The 21999-nt window shown below is 35.9% G+C and overlaps 1 long non-coding RNA gene and 1 other non-coding gene across 2 annotated transcripts; both read left to right on the top strand.

Annotated features, from left to right (window-relative positions):
- Positions 1-112: 112 nt before the first annotated feature.
- On the top strand, positions 113-20964 carry LOC140696993 (uncharacterized). Its single transcript, XR_012073791.1, has 3 exons — positions 113-406; positions 2526-2593; positions 20669-20964. It is a non-coding gene; the product is annotated as an uncharacterized lncRNA (long non-coding RNA).
- LOC140697222 (U6 spliceosomal RNA) lies at positions 16347-16453 on the top strand. The gene has a single exon (XR_012074082.1). It is a non-coding gene; the product is annotated as a U6 spliceosomal RNA (small nuclear RNA).
- Positions 20965-21999: the final 1035 nt, after the last annotated feature.

Raw genomic sequence — 21999 nt, 5'->3', positions numbered from 1 at the left:
AGGCAGTGACTTAGACACCTTCAACTGGGGTCCTCCACCCACCCGGAGGAGGAATAGTTACCTAGCAACTAAACGCCCTGCTTACTCTGCCAGTCCTAGAAAAGTCCCGGGAGCTGACCCTCCAATAGGTCACTGTCATACTCTCCCTTCAGGCATTCTTACCCCTATCGTTTGCCCCTCCGACTCTAGAAATACAAACATGAGAACAGTTTCTTCAATACCATCCTGCCCACCAGACCCAAAGTCCTAAATTGTAAAACTCTCTAGTCTGTTTCTCGAAGTCCTCACTGAATCTCAGCGTCCTAATTGAAAGGTGCATTGAAGATTGCTTAGTAAAATCCATCTATTTTACAGATGAGAAACTGAGATTACCTCAGAGAAGTTATTTACCTAGTGTCACGTGGAGGTAGGGAGCTGGACTGTAATCTGGATGTCTACAAACTGTTAACACCGTTCGTTAATTCGACGATGCCTAGGGGTTCTGGGTTATAAACCGGTGACATTTTTACCAAACAAAATAATGTACAAAAAAATTTTTAAAGGAGTTTTTAGAAACATCATCTCCAAGCCCTTTTTATCTGTCAGGTGTTTACTTGTGCAGAGTGATTTCTTTGGTACAATCCTGACTTCCCTCTAGAAATTTACACAGAGACAAATACCTTTAATGGCTAGGAAAAGAGAAGTGTGACCAAGCTAAATCCAGGTAGACTTCATTATAGAGGACTAGGGGTTCGTTTTTCCTTGCCTTCTTCCTACCTCAGTGGGAGAGGATGAAGAGGAAAAGTTAACTTAGTATTGAAGAACATTCTGATCAGGTCTAAATCTCCTTTAGAGATAAGAAATGAACTGACAACAGCTCTTAGCAAAGATAAACCACTAGTAGTGTTCTCAAACCACTAGGATACCATAATGCAGACATTATATTGAATATATATAAATATATATATATATCTTTCACATATATCAAAATAAAACCTACCTTTCTACAGTAAGAAATGGATTGTGAGTAGTTTTTTTTTCTTTTAGTAAGAAGTCTTTCTTGAATTTTTGTATCTTGAAAGCAACTAATTATCAGGATTGTGATTATCCCAGTTATGTTTATTGCAGTTAGTCCATGTGTTTCCCTGGAGGTGCCTCTAGAAATGTAATCAGTTCTAATGCAGCAGCCCATTGTTTCTAGGGGTCAGGTTTTTAGGACAATATATGCTGGAATTGGCAGTTGAGCTCAATATTTCAAAGGGTCTTTTTGTTTTCTGGTACAATGTAAGTGGTTCCTATGTAAGTGATTCTCACCCTGGCTCCATATTAGACAGATTTTTTTAAATAAACTATTTTATAATATATTTAAATTTACAGAAAAGTTACAAAGACAATTCAGAGAGTTTCCATGTACTCTTCACCCAGTTTCCTTCATTGTTAACAACATTACAAGGCACATACGCTACAACGAAAGAACCTATATTAGTATATCACTAACTCCACAATATATTCAGATTTCAGTAGTTTTTCCCTAACATCCTTTTTCTATTCCAGGATCCCACTCTGGATATCATTTTACATTTAGTCATCCTGTCTCCTTTGCGTGCTCTGGTCGGTGATAGTTTCTCAGACTTTCCTTGTTTATGATGACTTGACAGTTTTGAAGAGTGAATGTCTGGGGAGCTTTTAAAAACACAGGTGCCCACATTCCTTTCCTAGAGATTCTGACTTAAATGGTTTGATGAAGGGCTGAGGCATCAGTATTCTTTTAAGTTTCCCATGTAATTCTAATTGGCAGCTAAGTTTGAACAACCATTGTGTTGAGCTCTAAATGGTTTTGTATACATTATGATTATTGCCAACTTCTTAGATAGAAAAAGACTTTCGTAAGCAGGATATATATATAGAGAGAGAGAGAGCATATAATTCATCTTAGCGCCTTTCAGAAGGCTGTTAACTTTTTTCTTTCAGAAAAGTCAAATGGATGAGAAAAATTGTAGAATGTTTAACAAATTGCCAGATTTTAAGCATGAGCAAATGTAGCACATAATATGCCTTTAAAAGGTTATAAAATTTTGTTTTTTTAATTTTGTAAATTGAGTATAGTTAATTTTATGAATATATAGACATATTTTGTTACATTTTTAGTAATTTCTAATCCATAATGCAGAAGCCATTGCTTAATGACATGCTAATATAGAAAGAATAGTAGATGCAACAGTTCCTGGTGAAGGGGAGATAAATTAGAATTGCTAGGGCCATTTTCCTACTGGAGAAAATGAAGCGAAGAGAAACAACTTAATCTCTTTGAAAGAGTCAGTTTCACAATCAGAGCTAGATCTCAGTTCATGTGTCCTTATCTTTTGCTCTCTAGCAACTGGATACCTCTTTAGGTTAATTTCATTTAAAATCAAATACTGAAGACAGTATAACTTTAAATGCAAAATGTTAAATTTTTTAAATGTTAAAGTGGAATCACTTAAGCATTTAAACTTAACCCAAAACAAAAGCAGAAGTTTAAAATGGGATTTTCTCTTGATCAACAGGTATTTGTTCAGGCCCTATGCTTCGTGATATGAACTCAAAAAAGAAAAAGACAGATCTGCCCCCAAAGGTACTTGTATGTGAAGAGTTGTACTGGAAAAAGCATCAAACCTGAGGTCGAACTTGGTAGCTGTGTTTTCTCAGGCAAATAGGGAATCAATATAGGATGATGATTAAAAAGTAGGCTCTGGAGCTAGACTTACTAAATTAGAACCCCTGTCTCTGTCATGCACTAAATGTGAGAATTTTAGGCAAATGGTTTAATGGCCCTATGCCTCATAAATGTGCTTCACCCTTAATGAAATGTATTTGCTGTATGCATTAAGAATTTTGGATTCTGCTTTAAAGAATAAGAAAACAAATGGGATGGATGAAACTCATAAGAAATCTTAAGTGTAGATAATAAGTACATCTTTAACCTATAGGACATGTTAAACATAGAATAAATAGATATTTATGTGTTGTATGTAGATGAAATTGATGAAACAAATGAGAGTATTAACTTGTGGACAGAAAGAGCTGGAAAGCAAAATACATCTTAAATATACATAAAGCACGGATCACCTTATCTACTTCAAATCAGCCGTCCATTGGGATCACCCACTCTAGCCCACTTGTGCCGTGCTTAAAGCATGAACTGCTGCTCACCAAGTTATCACTGAGCAATAGCTAAGGCCATGCATACTTGCCTTTTCTTTCTTTTTTTTTAAAAACATTTTTTATTGAGTTATAGTCATTTTACAATGTTGTGTCAAATTCCAGTGTAGAGGCACAATTTTTCAGTTATACATGAACATACATTCATTGTCACATTTTTTTTCTCTGTGAGCTATCACAAGATCTTGTATATATTTCCCTGTGCTGTACAGTATAATCTTGTTTATCTATTCTACATATGCCTGTCAGTGTCTACAAATTTTGAACTCCCAGTCTATCCCTTCCCACCCCCTCACCTTGGCAACCACAAGTTTGTATTCTATGTCTGTGAGTCTGCTTCTGTTTTATATTTAAGTTTTGTGGAGTTTTTAAATTTTTTTTATTTTTTTAGATTCCACATATGAGCAATCTCATACGGTATTTTTCTCTTTCTGGCTTACTTCACTTAGAATGACATTCTCTAGGAACATCCATGTTGCTGCAAATGGCATTATGTTGTCGGTTTTTATGGCTGAATAGTATTCCATTGTATAAATAGATCACATCTTCTTTATCCAGTCATCTGTTGATGGACATTAAGGCTGTTTCCATGTCTCGGCTATTGTAAATAGTCCTGCTATCATACCTGCCTTTTCATCTCTCCAGTAGAACAAGCATATTGAGACCATGAAACTTCCATCCATGAACTCTCTTCCCTGTCCTCAACTTTGGTCCTTATAACCACACCATCAGTAATGGAGGCAGATAAGGCAAAGGGAGAGTCAGGATATAGGAACCTTGAGTGACCTACAGGTAGTGTGGTCTTTCTACCTGCTTGCACTAAATGTCATAACCTATCTAAGCTCTTTCTCCCTGCTTCTCACTGTATGTTTTAAGTTGATTTAGCATCTTAATTTGGTTTATGAGTATTTCACTTCCAGGATCTCTGGGATAGCCTGACACATTGTATACTTAGAGGCCTCCATAGCACTTCCCCATTAGGTATAAAATGTGAATGATGATGTTGATAATGATGACGACTATGATGACAATGATGATGCTGATAGTAACTATTTTATGAGATGGTTGTAGAGATCAAATCAATTTAATTCAGGTAAGGCATAATTACATTGTCTTTTCAAAGAACATACAAACACATTGGGGTGGAGACCAAGAATGTATGCAACTAGGGGTCACCTCAATTTTCAGTCAGACAAGATTTATTCCGTGCTAGAGATAGAGCACTTTGAGACAATACCAAAGACACTGACACTGAAGGTAGTTCTCATTTTCCCAGTTCCTTGAGGAAGTGCTTAATAAATATCTATTGTTATTGATATTGATGCAAAAAAAACGGTCTTAAATGTGGACTGTGAGATGCCAGGGATACAGAGTGGATATTATATGTGAACAAATGAGTTCAATAAAACCTACCAGGGGAATGGGCCCAAGTGAAGGCGCAGAACTGGGCAATTCTACTTCTGCACACATGGTTGGTAAAGGCTCTGCAGTCAGCAGCTCAGGAAGAGCTTCACCAAAGTATGAAACCATGTGACCAGGAAAGGAGTGTGGAAGGAAAGAAGAAGCAAAGGTAGGCTGAATGTGAAACATGATGCAGTGAAGTTTGCATATTCAATAAAAAGTCACCAGGGAAGTTTTACCAGGGAATGAAAACTTGACTGACTAAGAGTGAAGCTTGGGAGATCACTTCAGATACTACTGCAAGAGTCAAAGTGTGAGAAGCTAGGAGCAATGAGAATGGACAGAAGAGGCCAAAAAATGTTAAAGAAGCAGAATCCATAGGACTTGGACACTTGATTGATACGTGGAGGACATTTGGCTAAGGAAAGAGAGAAATCTAGGCTAGCTCACAGGTTTCCAACTTGGGACAGAGGCAGAGGCAGTCACAAAGATCAGAATGAAGGAGAAAGAATAAGTTGAGAAAAAAAGAGATTAACTAAAATGGGGCGTAATGATTTTAAGTATCTCTGGGACAACCAGATGGAGATGTTCTGTTCATAACCGGAGACAGATACATGTCATAGAAAGAGGTCAGGGATAGAGATAAAATTTGAGACTCATATAACTATACATCTGCTCATGGAAGGCAATGAAGAGAATTATAGGAGCGCCAAAGGCAGAGCCCTGCAGGCCTCCAACATTTAGGAGCAGGTACTGAAAAGAGGAAAGATAAAACATGCCAAGAAGAAACGGTCAGAGATGTAATAAGAAAGCAGACGTGAGAAAACCAGCTGAGTGTAGCTTCTTGAAGCCAAAGTACAGAGAGAATTTCAAAAAAGCAGAGGCAGTTCAACCATGTTAAATTCTGAAGAGAGATGATGGAAACCAAAAACTAAAAAAAAAACCCAAACACTGGATTTGGCCATTAGTCATCCATTTACAATGTTTGTCAGAGAAAGGCACAGAAATCTAAATGCAGTAGGCTGAAGCAAGAGACAGACCTAGAGAAATAGACATATAAATACAGCTGTTTCAAGGGACAGTCACTCATACAAATGATTTTAAAATACTGGCAAAGTCACATGCATATGTGTGAATTAATAGAAGTGTTATATTTTACGGCTGTTTACCATATAATAGATGTTCTCTCTGAATTTTAAAGCTATAGAATTCTGTGACTGGCAGTTGCATAAACCACTGATTCTGGGGTAGAAATTTTTCTCTAAAATGGATACAATCTGAAGTAACAGGTTTACAGTCTTTCTGCTCAGGAAAAAATGGTGCTTTTATACTCTTGGGCTCTGTATGGAAAAGTGAGCTCATTATTAACACTAGTATGGGATTTATTCTGCTTTTTAAGTTAAAAAAAAGCTATAAGATGAATAATTCTCAGCAATATATAAACAACTCACTACTTGTTATTACTTAAAGAAGGAGTCACTAACAGATTTATTTATATACCAATATAATGATGACTGACATTTATTGAGCTCTTACTCTAGGTGGGTTAGACACAACATTAGGTTCTATACTTGCTCTCAAATCTTCCTACTAACCCTGCAAGCTGGTACTATTATTATCTCCATCTTATAGAGGAAAACAAGACTTAGATTTAGTTATTTGCTCAAAGTCATCCAGCTAGTGAGTGGCAGAATCAGAATTTGAGTCAAGATCCTACATCCTCAACCAAATGTGCAACTTTACTTTTCAAATGTGCAGGATATTCTAGTCACACTGAATTTCTCCCTATTCTCTCTACACTCCGTGTGCTTTCAGGATTTAGTGCCTTTGTGCATGCCGTCCCATACCTGCAGTGTCCTTGCCTCCTTCTCCCGTGCCTCTTGTCTGGTTGGTATAGATCCAAGCCAAATTTCAACTCTCCTTTGAACTCTCATTCTCCAAAGATCTATCTGCAAGATACTCTCAGTACTCCTCTTATAAAACTTACTGTGCTACATTGTAATGCCTATTACCCTAGTAGACTTTAAGGGTCAATCAACCCTTTTCCAAAAGCCCAGCACATAATACATAGTAATAGGCATATTAGGGATGTTTGTTGAATGAATACCTAAATGAAGTTCAATAAATACTATACTTTTCTGCTAAATGCAAAACTGTCATATTTTGAAATAAATAATTTAATGTTTGAATATGCACTTTGACATCTATTTAAACTAATTTTAACCATTTCAAAACTTAGTGCAGTATAATTTTTTCATTAAAATGTCAAAGCCTTTGAAGATTAGTCTATGTAAGGACAGTCTACCTAAAGTCATTTTACAATTCTTTTTCATTTGAAGAAGGTAAAAGTCAGTCAAACCGGTTTTTGGTCTTTATTTTTTACAGTGGCCAGTTTAAAGATCATTTTGCAATTTTTAAAGATGCCTTAATTGTTGGGCAAACTATCAGAAAACTCATTTACTTTAAACTAATGATATATTTATTCTAATACAACTTTTCTATAGGTATAATTCTAATATTCTTGGATAAATTATTCTTAAGATCTTAGATTTTTTTCAGATAATTTTATTGACACTTCGCATGTCTTCTCAATAGAGTCCTCTTAATAATTTCTTATTCATTCATCAGGCATTTTCTGAATACCAACCTGCACCAGGCAGTTTATTATAAATTACAGGAATTTTTAAGTAAAGGCTAGAGCAAAAGCTCTCTCCTCTCATGGACAGGAGAGGAAATTATAGTTATTGGTAAACGAGGAATATAAGGATATTTCCTTAGCAGGTTAAAGTATACCTACCTTAAATTGCACTCAAAGGTACAACCTTAGAAGCATTCCTAGTAAAATCTGGGATAAGACATGCTAGCACTACTATTATTCAATATTGTTCATAAAATTATAGTCATTGCAATGAACAGAATAAGACGTTTGACCATTGGAAAGGCAGAGCCAAAGTTTCTATTATTTGCCAGTTGCAGATGATTGTCTTTCTAGGAAATTCTGTTATGCAAGAAAGTTCTTTTTAAAAAATATTTATTTTGTATTCTGTAATTTATTGGGTGCTCTGATTCAGTGATTTGGAATGCTACCTTCATTATATGCTAGATTCTAGTATAGAATGAATGCTGTTTCTGGATTGTCTATTCAAGGCCACTGATATGAAGGTCAAATCTATAAGAGTATAACACAGCTTTCATTACTGTAGCTCTATTTACAAATATTCACATTTTCTCAAGTCCTCAAACTTACGTAAGCCTTTATTCATAGAAAAATGATTTCATGCTATAAAGTGAGTCACAATCCAGTATTACTAGCACTGCAAGTACTTGAACAATAATTTTTTCCTAACCTGGTGGGAAATAGTCTCCTTCCTACTCTGCTACTGGCATTGTAATTTCCAAACTGAGAAGCACTCTAAAACTAGTGACTACTTTGAAAATAAATAAAATGCTTCTCAATTTCTGTACGTGCGCTGTGCTACATTAACTCAAATTACTGACCATCCGCCAAGATCCATTTCTTTCCTGTGGCTCTCCAATGAAGTCATCACCTGTGATTTTGGCATAGGTCTTAAAAATGTGAAAATACAATTATTAAACATTCCCTTGTTTCAGTCTGAATTTCACAAACAATTACACATCCACTAAGGTGAACATCTAGCTGTTCTTAGGAGTAGTTATCAAGTCTCTCTGATTCATATCACATATGACAGCCTAAACAGTTTTAAACTAAGCACAGGAAGAGAGGCTGATTACATTCAATGGCTTTTTCCATCAAGCTTATTGTACTCTGAAAATCAGATTCTGAAGTCTGAGAATGAATTAATTTTCAACAGTTGAAGTAAGCTTAGGACTCTGTTGGTATAAATTCTATTTATGTGACAACCACTTCTGTCTCCATCTCATCCTCATTCAACTGAACATGATATGAAAGAGTACCTTATTTCTATTCATTGGTAAGGGGTCAGGCAGATCCTTTTAAAATTATTTTAAAAAAGAAAAATAGACTTAGATCTTTTCAACTAAAATAATGACACTTTGATCAAACCAAAATCTACCTATCATGTGGTATTTATATACAGGGAATCCTGGTATGAATATTTAAAATGTAGAATAAAGGTACCGGTTTTTAAAATGCAATATACACTACATCCTTACATCCCTGCCTGCTACTCTGATCCTCCACAAGGAAGCTTACATACGTCTATGACAGGAAAGCAGTGAGTAAGAAAGTATCTTTGGTTTAGCTAGAGTGCTGCTCTTTTTTAAGAAACTAAGTTCTGGAAGCTCTAACACCACCATCCAAACTCCCTACCAGCTTCTAAAGATGCTACAGATCCCAGCTCTTGGCTACTTCTCTGACCGTCTCTCACTTCCTCTGACTTGCTCATTCCACTCAAGTGACACTGGCCTCCTTGCTAGTCCTTGACTGAGCTTACTTAGCAGGGCAATTTTGTGCTTGCTGTTTGCTGACAGCTATGATCTTGCCCCAGATAACCACCTACTTTACTCTGCCACTTCATAAAACTCCCCACTGAAATGTCACTTTTTTAAAGAGGACCTCCCTGCAAACCATTCCCACCTCATTTCCGTGCCACATTTTTCTTCACAGTACCTGCGACTACCTGATATATTTCATATGTATGCATGTACGTATTTACCATCTATCTCTACCCTTATCCACTCTTCCCCAGAACGCAAGCACCAAGAATAGACATTTTGCTGCATCCCCAGCGCCTAGAAGAGTGTTTGGTGCATAATTATGTGCTCAAAAAAATTTTTGCTAAATAAATGCCTTTCTTTCCTATAATATTATACTTAATAATACAAATTCCAGGATCACCATTTGAGTTTAAAGATCCAACTATTAATTAGCATCTTGACTGAGACTTTATAGTGTAGTGGATTATGTAATTGAACATAATACCTATACTTTCTCATAAAACCAAACAGAAAACTCATCTCAAGAACCTCTGCATCTTTAGTCCATCCTCTTTTCAATGACTGGCGTTGGCCCTCTCTTTGTTCTCAGAATCAGTAACAGAGTGCTACCCTTATGGTAGTCATTACTAGAGGGATTTAGGAGAGAAATGACAAAGAGGGAGGGAATCCAGAAGAATCCTCTGCCCGGCAGACTGCCTACTCTCATTTCTATCCTGACCACACATCCCTGAACCCCCACTGGCACCTGAGAAGAGGCGGTGTGGTTAGAGTTAACATTTCACGGCATGGTGGAACATATTTTTGTCTTCTTGTGAAAATCTCATACTTACACTTACTGGCATTCCCCTTCCCTCCCTCATATTCTGAAAAATTTTCCACTTTACTCTAGAAGTTCCAAAGTTTTAAGCATTTAATAGGGCTTTGAATTCCATTACACATAACTCCTTTTCCTTACAGTACTGTAGCAAATTGGATTATTATCCCCAGTTATTCATTCATCCCTTCCCTACGAGAAGAGTAAACATCTGCCCCTATTGCCATGTGACTTTTGTGTCCCCATAGACAATGGAGTCGGCCATGTGCCTTGCTCTGGTCAATGGGTTATGAGCAGAAAAAATAAACTCCATGTTCTACCAGAATCTTTAAGAACCTTTGCATGGTTGGCTTTTGCTCTTTCCCTCTGCTTCTTCAGCCTGAGTTCTAGTATGAGAAGACAGATGGAGCTAAGGACAACCAAGCCACAGCACTGCAGATGACTCACAACTGTGAACATGCAATGTGAACAATCCTGAGATGTCTGGGTCATTTGTTATTGCAGCAAAGCTAATGAACACTTATACCTTCATACTCATTTTTTTTCTCCCATTATTAAAATTCTAACATCAATTTATACAAAATTAGCAAGATATAGCTAACTCCCATGTGAAGCACACTACTAAATTTTACTAAAGGCCGTATAAAAAGAAACATGAATAAATATGTTCCTTCATAGAAAGATCATACAGTGATAAGTTTCAGTTCTCTTCAAATTACCCTGTTAATTCAGTGTATTTTCAATAACTAGAATAGTTGAATCTGACAATCATCAGAAAGAACAGCCTTCCCCCCAAAATTGAGAAGAATGATAATAAGGGCAGATTTGCCTTACAAGATATCAAAAACTTACACTAAAGCTATAGTAATCAAAACAAGGTGGTACTGGAACAGGTTCACAAATAGACCAATGGAATAGAATAGAGGAGCTAGAAATGACTGCAGACATGTGACAGTTTAACATATGACGAACATGGTATTTCAAACAGTAAGGAAAAGATAGCCTTTCCAACAGATTGTGTAGGGGACAGTTAGCTTTCCGTTTGGGGAAAAGAATGAGTCAACTCACCAGTATACAAAAATAAAGATCTCCTGGTTAAAACAAATGACAAAAGTAAAAGAAGGAAAGTTAGGAAGCTTTTATTTATTTACTTGTTTTTAAAAATCTTGAGCAGGAGAAGGCTTTACCAAAGAGGCACAAAGACCCAAAATCCATCATTGAAAAGACTGACTTACTTGAATGCATAACACATTTTAAACTCCTGTAAAGCAAATCAAGAAAAAAGTTTAAAAAAATTGTAAAACCCATGGCAGATAAAATATAACCATATGAGGAGTTGATCCACGTCCTTATTAATCAGAGAAAGAGAAATTAAAGCAGCACACTTTTCATTTAGCAGATTAGGAAAAGTCAGAAAGGTAAAAATTTTATTGGCAAGAATATGGAGAAAAAGCTCCTTTCATCCACCGTAGGATTATTGGGAATTCCGACAACCTTGTAAGAAAATAATCTAAAGTTTAAAATACAAAACCCCTTTGATCTCACTTTTGGAATTTAGCTTTCCATTTAGGGGAAAAAAGTATGCTTTTAGTATTTCTTTAATTTTTATAATGAAACTCTATATATTACTTTTATAATGTAAAATAAAAATGTTAATATAACTCTTTACACCTCCACCCCACATGCACCCTCATTCTTTTCAATAGCTTTGCACACTCCAGTAATGTCCTCCTTCCTCCCTTACAAGTTGTGTACTTACCAAATTTTAGACCCAGTTTAAATTACTTCTACTCTCTAAGTTTTACTTATTCCTGCAGGGTACACTTGTGGGCCTACCTTATACTGTATTTATTTTTTATACCCCAAATTTAACATGGTTTTTGTTTTAGCACTTTTTAAAAACTACATTAAGTGTTTCCCCCTAACTACTATAGACACTGCTGAATACACCTAGACCTGAGGTTCTCAACTTTGGTTGTCCATTAGAATTACCTGGGTGGCTTTCAAACAATTCAAATGCTTAAGCCTCACTCAAATCCAATTAAGTCTGAATCTCTGAAAATGAATCCTTGGCATTAGCAATTTCTGAAAGTTCCCTAAGTGATTCTAAGGTGTAGTCAGGGTTGGCAACCACGACAGTAGATGTTCAATAAAAAATAATTGTTGACTGCCCTCTTCCACTTTGCCAAATCCATTGGCCAATCATAAGCTGATCTTTCAGCAGAATTTGACCCTCTTGACTATGCTTTCTTCCTTAAACCCTCTTCTTCTGGGACTCTACTTCCTCACTGGCTATTTCTGTGTCCTTCATTGTTTTTTCGATCATTCAGGCCTAAAAGCCAGAGAACCTCAGCATTCAGTTTGTGGATCTCATTTCTGTACCAGTATTTATCCCCAGATCCAATCTCCTGGCTTTAAATATCATCTGCTTGTTGGTTATGTTTTCCCCCCAGACATTTCCCCTGTACTCCAGACTCATATGTAAGAACCAATGAACATCTACACTTGAGAAAAACAGCCATCTCAAGCTTGATACATCCAGAATGAACCTTTGATTTCTTCCCTGCGGTACTCAATCTGTTCTTTCTGATGTCTCTCCAGTTTCAGAAAATGGCACATCTACCCTTCCAGTTGTCCGTGCTGAAAACCTCACATATATATTTGTCCCCTCTTTCTCTAACACATCCATCCAAATTCATCAGCAAATCTTGTTGGTTCTACCTCCAAAATAGATCTAGAATCCAACTCTACCCCAACCATGTTGCCCCAACAAGTAGTGGCTGTCTCACTCAGATTAAAAGCCAGAATTCTTACACTAGCCCTACACAGTCTATTTGCTCATGCACCCATCTCTCTGACCTTATCTAATGCCACTTTACATTGGCATATGGTACTCAAGACTATGCGATTCCTTGAATTGATCAAACTCGGTTCCGTCTCAGGTTATGTGTACTTACTCTTTCCTCTACCAAGAATGCTCTTTGCCCAGATGTCCACATGAGTATCTTCCTCCTTCCCTCATGCCTCACATGAAATGTTACCTTATTAGAGTTGTCATCCATAACCACCAGGACTAGCTACCTAATTTACAGGACTCAGTGCAAAATGAAAATTCAGGACCCCTTGTTATCAAGAGTTTCAAGACAGCAGCAATGGAACATCAAACCAAGCATGGGACTCTTCTAAGCACGGGGACCATTGCAACCATACAACTCACATATCCCTGAAGCTAGCCTCACTGACACTGTCACATAAAGAAGCACTTCATGCCCACATTCCTTATCTCATTATTCTCCTGTATTTTTCTTCAGAGAGACATGTATTTATGTGTTTATTATCTTTTTTTCTGCCCTAGGATGTAAGCCCCATGAAGTCATGGATTTTGTCTGTATTATTCACTATAATGACCCCAGGATTTAGAAGAGAGCCTGATACATGATAAACACTAAATATACATTTGCTGAACAAATTAATATTCAGTCACAATACATGTTTGTAGGTTTTGAAAGAAAAGCATGTAGGTCTAAATTTAGAAAGAAAAATAAGATTAGAAGTATGAGTTATTTAAGAATGGAAATGACTAGTCATTAAATTTCTTGCTTTCTAGGAAAAGGTTCAAATGTAATATATATTTTATTTTACTGTCACTTTACTAATTGTACATTAAGCCACTGACATGAAAGGAAGACAACTAGTTTTACTAGTGTTAAAATCATTTTATGTCTCTATTACATACAATAAGACACTCTCAATGACTATGCTGTTTCAACCTCTTTTATGACATATCTAAACAATATTTCACAAGATAAGAAGCAATAACTATTAGAAAAATTAAGGATTGTTCAAAAATTGTATCAGATAGTGTCAGTGATTCAACAGTATACTTCCTAAACTTTTCTTAAAGGTGCATTTTTTTCAAAGATACAAACCCCTCAATTTATAATTATGTAGTTGAAAATCATCCTGTGTTCTCTTCCTAGTATGGTAGACTATTCTTTTTAAAGTGATTTCTGGCATTTTTTTCTGAAATCCAAACTTAATCCATTGCATTTTTAATGTTTATTATCTCTATTCCAGAAGGTACATCCCATGATCATATGTAACCAATTCAGACTTTCATTCTATGGCACAGATTTTCACTTAGGTGTATTACCAGTCCCTGTATGTGATATTGCTTAGAAAAAATCTTTACTCTTCTTCTCTGATAAATAATAACAACACTATAACAGCAATAAGTATAATATAATTCTTTCTGTGATGCTGGCCTGCTTTTTCATCTGCAAGTTCACTGGAACCCAAGTCAAGTTCATGTAAAGCCTAACAAATTAGGAGCAACAAATGCCATCGAATTATTTTAATTCAATTGTTTATTCTGTTTAATGCCTGTTTTGATAAGGATTGTCTTTACATTTTTTTACTGAGGTATAATTAAAGTATAACATTATATTTGTTTCAGATTAGATATTTGTATATGTTGTGAAATAATCACCACAAGTCTAGTTACCATCTGTGACAATACAAAATTAACTTTTAGGATTTACTCTCTTGGCAACTTTCAAGTATGCTCTACAATATTATTGACTATAGTCACCATGCTGTACATTACATCTCCATGACTTATTTATTCTATAACCAGAAATTTGTTCCTCTTGATCCCCTTCACCCATCTTGTCTTCTCCCCACCCCCACTTCCACTGGCAACCATGATTCTTTTCTCTGTATCTATGATTTTTGTTTTGTGTTATTTGTTCCTTTGCTTTGTTTTTGAGATTCTACATATAAGTGAAATCATATGGTATTTGTCTTTCTCTATCTGACTTATTTCATTCAGCATAATTCCTTTAAGGTTCATCCAGATTGCCACAAATGGCAAGATGTCATTCTTTTTTATGCCCGAGTAGTATTCCATAGTGTATACATCGAATTTTCTGTATCCTTTCATCCATCTGTGGACACTTTGCTTGTTTCCATATCCTGCTTATTGTGAATAATGCTACAATGATCATGGAGGTGCATATATCTTTTTTAATTAGCTGTGTATTTTGTTTTCTTTTCTTCAGATAAATACCCAGAAGTGGAATTGTTGGATCATATGGTCGTTTTAGTTTTAAATTTTTTGAGGAAACTCCTTACTGTTTTCCAATTTACATTACCACTAGCAGTGCATGACGGTCCCCTTTTCTCTCCATGCTCACCAACACTTGTTATCTCATGTCTTTTTGATAATAACCACTCTAACAGATGTGAGATGATATCTCACTGTGGTTTTGTTTTGCATGTCTCTGATGGTTAGTGATGTTGAGAATCTTTCCATGTGCCTGTTAGCCATTTGTATGTATTCTTTGGAAAACTGTCTATTCAAATTCTCTGCCCATTTTTTAATCACACTGTTTGATTTTCACTGTTGAGTTTTATGCATTCTTGATAAATTTGGTTATTAACCCCTTATACAATACAATAATATACAATTTGCTAGTATTTTCTCCCATTCAGTAGATTGCCTTTTCATTTTGTTGATGGCTTCCTTTGCTGTGCAGAAGCTTTTTAATTTAATGCAGTTCCAGTTGTTTATGTTTCCTTTTGTTGCCTTTGCTTTTGGAGTCAGATCCAGAAATTGATTACCAGGGCTGATGTCAAGTAGCTTACTACATATGTTTTCTTCTAGGAGTTTTATGGTTTTAGATCTTGCATTCAAGTCTTTAATCCATATTGAGTTAATTTTTGTGTATGGTGTAAGACAGTGGTCTACCTTTCATTCTTCTGAACGTGGCTGTCCAGTTTTTCCAACACCAGTATTGAAGAGACTGTCCTTTCTCCACTGTACATTCTTGCCCCTTTTGTCATAAATTAGTTGACCATATATGCATGGGTTTATTTCTGGATTCTTCATTTTGTTGCATTGATCTATGTGTCTGTTTTTATGCCAATAGCATATATTTTTAATTAATATAGCTTTGTAATATAGTTTGAAATCATAGAGGATAAGGATAATTAATTAGCCAAATCATTCCTTCCTTTTGGAATATTTCACAATTATTTTTTTGAAATGGCTATATTGCATATGTGGCTTCTTAATTTATTAGTTACTTCCTGCAGGAATGTTATAATTTTAAAACTGCTTTTCTTATATAAACATTTTATTACCTAATTTCAACATTGAGTTTTCATGTTTCCTTCTAGTCATCTACTCCAGCTTCTGCCTGTTTCTCCACTTTTAGGCTAACGCTCTCAATTACTTTTCAAAACTGTTCAAGTTATCATTTTAATTTTTTTCACAGTCTTGCTCAGGAAAGAATAGGAAATAGCTCAAATAACTCATTGAATAATGAGTTAAATGAGCCTTTTTATCCTGTAGTCTTCTAAGAATCCTGTGGCTCTATCAATGTCACTGTGTGAACCCTATTGAAATACAGGTGAATATAAATTATCAGATATTTATAATGGTTGACTTTCTATAACCAAATTTTAATTTACAGTCCTCTGTATTATCTGATCTTTAAAAATGAAAAGAGTGCTCGCTTTGGCAGCACATATACCAAAATTGGAACAATACAGAGAAGACTAGCATGGCCCCTGTGCAAGGATGACATGCAAATTTGTGAAGAATTCCATATTTTTAATTTAAAAAAGCAGCAGCATAAAGCTGAAAAATATTTACAAATTAATAGAAAAGGATAAGAGCTCAGTAAGGAGAATAATTTGCAGGCAAGCATTGTTTTAAAGTGCGCCAATGTTCAAAATGCTTCACTGAGACATTTCAAAAATTTTTTTCAAGCTATAATAAAGTTAATTGTCGTTTGAACAAAGTTAATTTCTAGAAGGCTGAAATTTTTATTCTGGGCATTCATAGAGAAGTCTCTACAAAATATGATAAACATCATGAATAGACTAAAGATACTGTCACATGCATTTTCATCACTCAATCAGAGATTAAAATAATGATATTCTAAATCAGTAGTTTATAATCTTTTCATTACCCATCAAAAACTCCTCATGAATAGCATGCCTTGAAAAACCTTGTGTGCCAAAGTGTAATTATTAATTCTACTTATTTTCCAATATTTATGAATCAAAAATTTATATTAAATTTTTTAATTAATTCCCCATAATTAATTAATTGTAACTTTATAGAGGAGAAACCAGGCAGGTGCCACTAACCAAGTGACAAATAAAGTTAATGTAACCAGTAATGGAACAAATAGATATCTTTTCCCTCTGGATATGATGAACTGAGATGCTTACAACACTGCTTTTTGTATTACTGCCAAAAATGTATAACTTGAATCTAGTAATGAGGAAACATCAGATAAATCCAGCTGAGTAACATCCTGCAAAATAAATGATCTGTATTTTTCAAAACGTCAAGATGATGGAAGATAAAGACTCAGAAAACTTTTCCACATTAAAAGAGACATGGAAATTAAATGCAATTTATGGATAAAATCTCAGATCAGATATTAAAACTTTTCCTATGAAGGCCATTAATAGGACAATAGGCAAAATTTAAATATGATATATGGATTAAACAAAATGTATTGTTAATTTAATATAAAAGAATGTCATTTTTTAAAACAAAAAATACACATTCAAAAAGGGGAATTATGTCTACAAATTACTCTGAAAGGATTTCCACACATATACACATCACAATATATATATGCATGTATACATACACACATATGTACGTACATAACTGTATGTATATATGCATATTTCCATACACACATGTGTTTGGAGACAGAGAGAGAATGCTAAAAGAAATATGATAAATGCTAATATTCAAAGAATCAGGAATATGGATAAAAATTTAAATATACAGGAATTCTTTTTATCATTTCTATCAGTCTGAAATTATTTCACAGTTAAAATTATAAATTAGAGCACAAGGATTTCTAATTGAAATTAAGTAAGCATTGTATCCAAGGTAAGATCCAGCCCAAAACAAGTTGATATTTTAGCTTACGCTGGAAAGTATACCACTGAATTTCTGTATTTGAAAGATTTATTACTTTCACAGACTTCTTATGATTTGGAAGCCTTAGAAGGAGAAATATCGCTTTAAATCATTTGTTATTGTTACCCAAATTAGAGTAACTAAAACTTTTGTAGAGTCTTAGAGAAATTATGCCTCTGCAGAGTTGATTATTAGCTTGTCCATTGCTTTTAATGCTGTTATTAATCAAAAAAGTTTAACAAACTGTTTTTGAATTACAATAACCATTAGTAAATAAAATTTTTTTAATGTATTGGTCTTATTTATACGAACTTTTTAATCTCACTTATTAGCTCTGGCAGCTCTTTTGGGTAGAAGCTTTAGGATCTTTGTTCCTCTGTATGTAATTTTTTTTTCCTTCGAAAGTTTTTTGTACTTATGAGATAAAGAGATCGAAAAAGTGACAACAGGTAGCTTCTATAGCATCGGTCACCTGGAGGCATTATGACACCATTCTAAGTCTTATGAATCTGCTGATTTTTTTATTGTTTGAGCTATGGCTATATAGTCACCCTGTGCCATCCCCAAGGTGGAGTCAATGTTTTGAAGGCCCTAGCCTGCTGTGAATCCCCTTTGCCCAGCAGAGTAATAAAACTTTTCTTTTCTTTTAAGCTCCAAGACTCGGTCTCTGAGTTATTTGGCTCGTCAGAGACAGGGGCCGATATTTCGGCAACAGTGCTTCAGGATTGTGCTCAGTGCTTCTGCTCCACCGTTTGTTCTCAGTAGTCCCTGCAGGACTGTACCGCAGAAAGGAGTCTCTCTCTCACTCTGTCCTTGCTCTTGACTCAGCAGTAGACGCTGGTGCTTGTTACTCGTGATAATCTTGTAGTGGGGGCAGGAGGATGTTCTTGGTTCTTTTTGTCCAGCCTGTCAGTGAGCCTGGACCTGGGAGTGGGGCTTTCTTAGCACTCCTGCCCTCTTCTCGTGACAGCCGAATGCTACCACCTATTTCTGTCTGGTCTTGTTTCTGCCCAGAGTTTTGTGCTCCTCCCCTAGCAGTAGCAGATCTCCGCTTGCTGTTGGTAATTGTATTGTATTCCTGGGCCCAAGAGGATTTCTTGCCTCTCCCTCCATGCTGACAATTTGTAACTACCCTTCCCCTACAACAGTGGATCTTTGTCTGAGGTCCGTGGGTCCAGGGAGGTAAGCAGTCTTCTGCCCGTCCCCAAGAAGCAGCTGATCCTCATTTAGCAGCCTGTACCACTAAGGGAGCCTCTCTCCATTTTCCTGCTCCACCTCCCAGCTCTGACTTCTTTCTCATGAAAGCCCTCAAGAAGCTTATAGCTGGTGGGGGACACCAACATTAACTAAACATACAAGGAAATAGAAATGTACAACTTTGATAAGTATTAAGAAAGAAGAACCAGAGCCGGGAAGTATCTAAGCAGAGGATTGACCTCTTCAGGGAGGACTGCCTCAAGTGTGATGGCTGAGTACCAGTCAGCCGGATGAAGGGCCTAGAGATGGAGACCATTCCCAGCAGCTGAGGATAAACCCATAAAAAGTCCCTCTGGCAGGGTCATGTGGCATGTTCTAAGACCCAGAAGAAACCAAGACCAGGATGGCAGGAGGGCCAAGTGGGCGGGAAGAGGGTGGGAAATAAAGGTGGAGAGATAGGACCCTGCTGGGCCTATTAGTCTTGATGAGGATTTTGGTCTTTATTTTAAGCAGTGGGAAACCTTCGGAGAATTTCACGTTAGGGTTGCTGATGGTAGGGGGAATAATTATAATTAGATTTGGACAAAAAAAGTTTAAGCAGTGTATAGTTCAGGTCCTACAGTGCTTGTATTTTACATATTAAAGCCTTAACATTCTTGAAGACAAACCAGGATGTGCTAGAAGGGATCACAAATAGGAGAGTAAGTAACACCTGAACTACTCCGTGATATGCTGATGTTTTGTATTGGGTTATAGAATGGCACAGGCAACTTATCTCTCCACACCCTATTCAATGGATACAAGTTGTCACTCAGAAGCAATTTTAAATTAATTTATTTAGTCATTTGGTATTACATTGCAAAATAAATTATAAGCAACTCTATTCAGAAACATTTGTTACAAGTATATTTAGTTTAAAAGGATTACAAAAGATGTAAATCAAGCATTTATTGAATACTCATAGGATTCATAGATTAAAATAATAACAAATATTACAAAATATACAGATATTGCTTACAGATAGTGTTTCATTTGTTGACTAAAATATTTTCCCAGTAAAGTCTGTAACTTTATATATGGCATTTTACTACTATCCTGTCTTTCCTACGTCCCAGCTTTGTCTTTTTTTAGCTCCAATTATCATATCTCCTTTTTCTAGAACTGTCCCATTGACAACCAGACTATATTTGCCTCTCCAGAAAATGTCCTTCTAAATCAAAATTACCTTAAGATCTGTCTTTTCATAAATACGTTGCCCGTAAGTTTACTTTTTTGCACAACCCATGGTAGATCTACTTTTGTTTCCTATCTTTCCTACATCCAATTTTTAAATGTAGTAGATGTTAGCACTGGGAACTATATTCAATATCTTACAGTAAATGATAATGAAAAAGAATATGAAAAGGAATACATGTATGCATATGTATGACAGAAACATTATTCTGTACACTAACAATTGACACAACATTGTAAACTGACTATACTTCAATGAGAGAAAAGAAAGAAAAGGAAAGGAAACAATGTAGTAGGTGTTAATGATCAGTGGAATTCAATAAAGTCTCTTATGATAAGTGTATGTTTATTCTATAATCCTTTTGTAGTTTTTTTAGAGATAATATTTAGTAGTTAAAAATATGTATGTATAAGTCACTTGTTTATATATTTTTCACTTGTTTTTAAAGGTACTTACGACTTTATCTTGTCTTCCTCTTTCAAACATAAATTCTTCAGAGCACAGACTATGAGTGCATTTTCCTGGATTACTTCTCCATAGTTCCAAGCTGAGTGATTCACACATGGATGCTCAATTTATGTTCAGGAATGATTACGATGGTGGTCCTTAACTTTTTTCTTTCTGTGGGATGCTTTTGAATAGTAGAATTTTTGGTGATATTTTTGAAGGCATTAGAAACATGAAGCAACTTGAAACAAGTCAACAATAATTACAGAATAATTGCTACTACAGTAGATAAAAATGTCTTCCAGCATCTGTGCAAGCATCTACAGTTACTTCACTGTTTGAGTAAAATTATTTATGGTCCCAAAGGTGTTCTGTTCAAAGTTCATTGAACAACAAAATTCTCATGTTTTCTATTATTAGATTGATGTCAAGATACACTTCTCACTTCTTACTGGAAGTGAGTTATATAACCAGTGTCCTGCAAACTGCAGAACTCTTGACATCTAACAATTCCGTCCGAATCTGTGCAATAAGAGACTCTGGCATGGCTCTTGCAGCTATTGGTCTAGAAGGACTCCAGCCCTTCTTAAAACGCTTGCCTAAGAAAGCTCAATGCTGCCGAGAGAATTTACCCCTTGTTTCAGCCAAAACCTGGTGATAGACCCCTGAACTCCCTCTTAGAATACTTACTTTAGAATGCTTGCAATTATAAATCCTTACTTGGCCCTTTGAGATAATAAGTCTGCCACCCAAAACTTTTCCCTAAGGACTTGCCAGCTGTCTCTATGAAATGCAAACATCCAGGGAAACAACTAAAAGAAAATTTCCTAAAATTTAATGTGATAAATGCTAAGTGGAGGTTAAGGGTCTAACTTCAGTGGCTGCCTTGCTTCGACTTGCACTCCTGCATAAAGGTAGAAGTTTATTTCTCCTCCAGATAAACTCCAATTAGCAAATACAGGTGTCCTAGTCCACATAGACTAATGCCCCTTATCAACTCCCACAGTGCTTTTCCCTAAACATGCCCAGCTTTTCAAAGTCTCCAGCCCTTTGTTTCAGGGAAGTTAAATTCAGTTCACATTGGACCCTCTTTCCTATTGTGATAGTATTCCCAAATAAAATCTGTCCTCACAGCTTTGTTGCATTACCTGCAGTTGCTGCAGAAATATGTTTTACATGTCGATCACAATTTGGTAGTATTTCCACTCAGGAAATAAGCACTGGGCAGCTGCAGGCTGGATCTGTGTTAGGCGACAGTGCTCCATGTGTCTCCTGTGTTTTTGCACATCTTGTTTACAGAGGCACTCACTACCTTTGTTCCAGAATGTCTTC

This window comes from Vicugna pacos, chromosome 6, assembly GCF_048564905.1.
Source record: "Vicugna pacos chromosome 6, VicPac4, whole genome shotgun sequence".
NCBI classification, from domain to species: domain Eukaryota; kingdom Metazoa; phylum Chordata; class Mammalia; order Artiodactyla; family Camelidae; genus Vicugna; species Vicugna pacos.
This window is presented reverse-complemented; position numbering and strand designations above follow the sequence as displayed.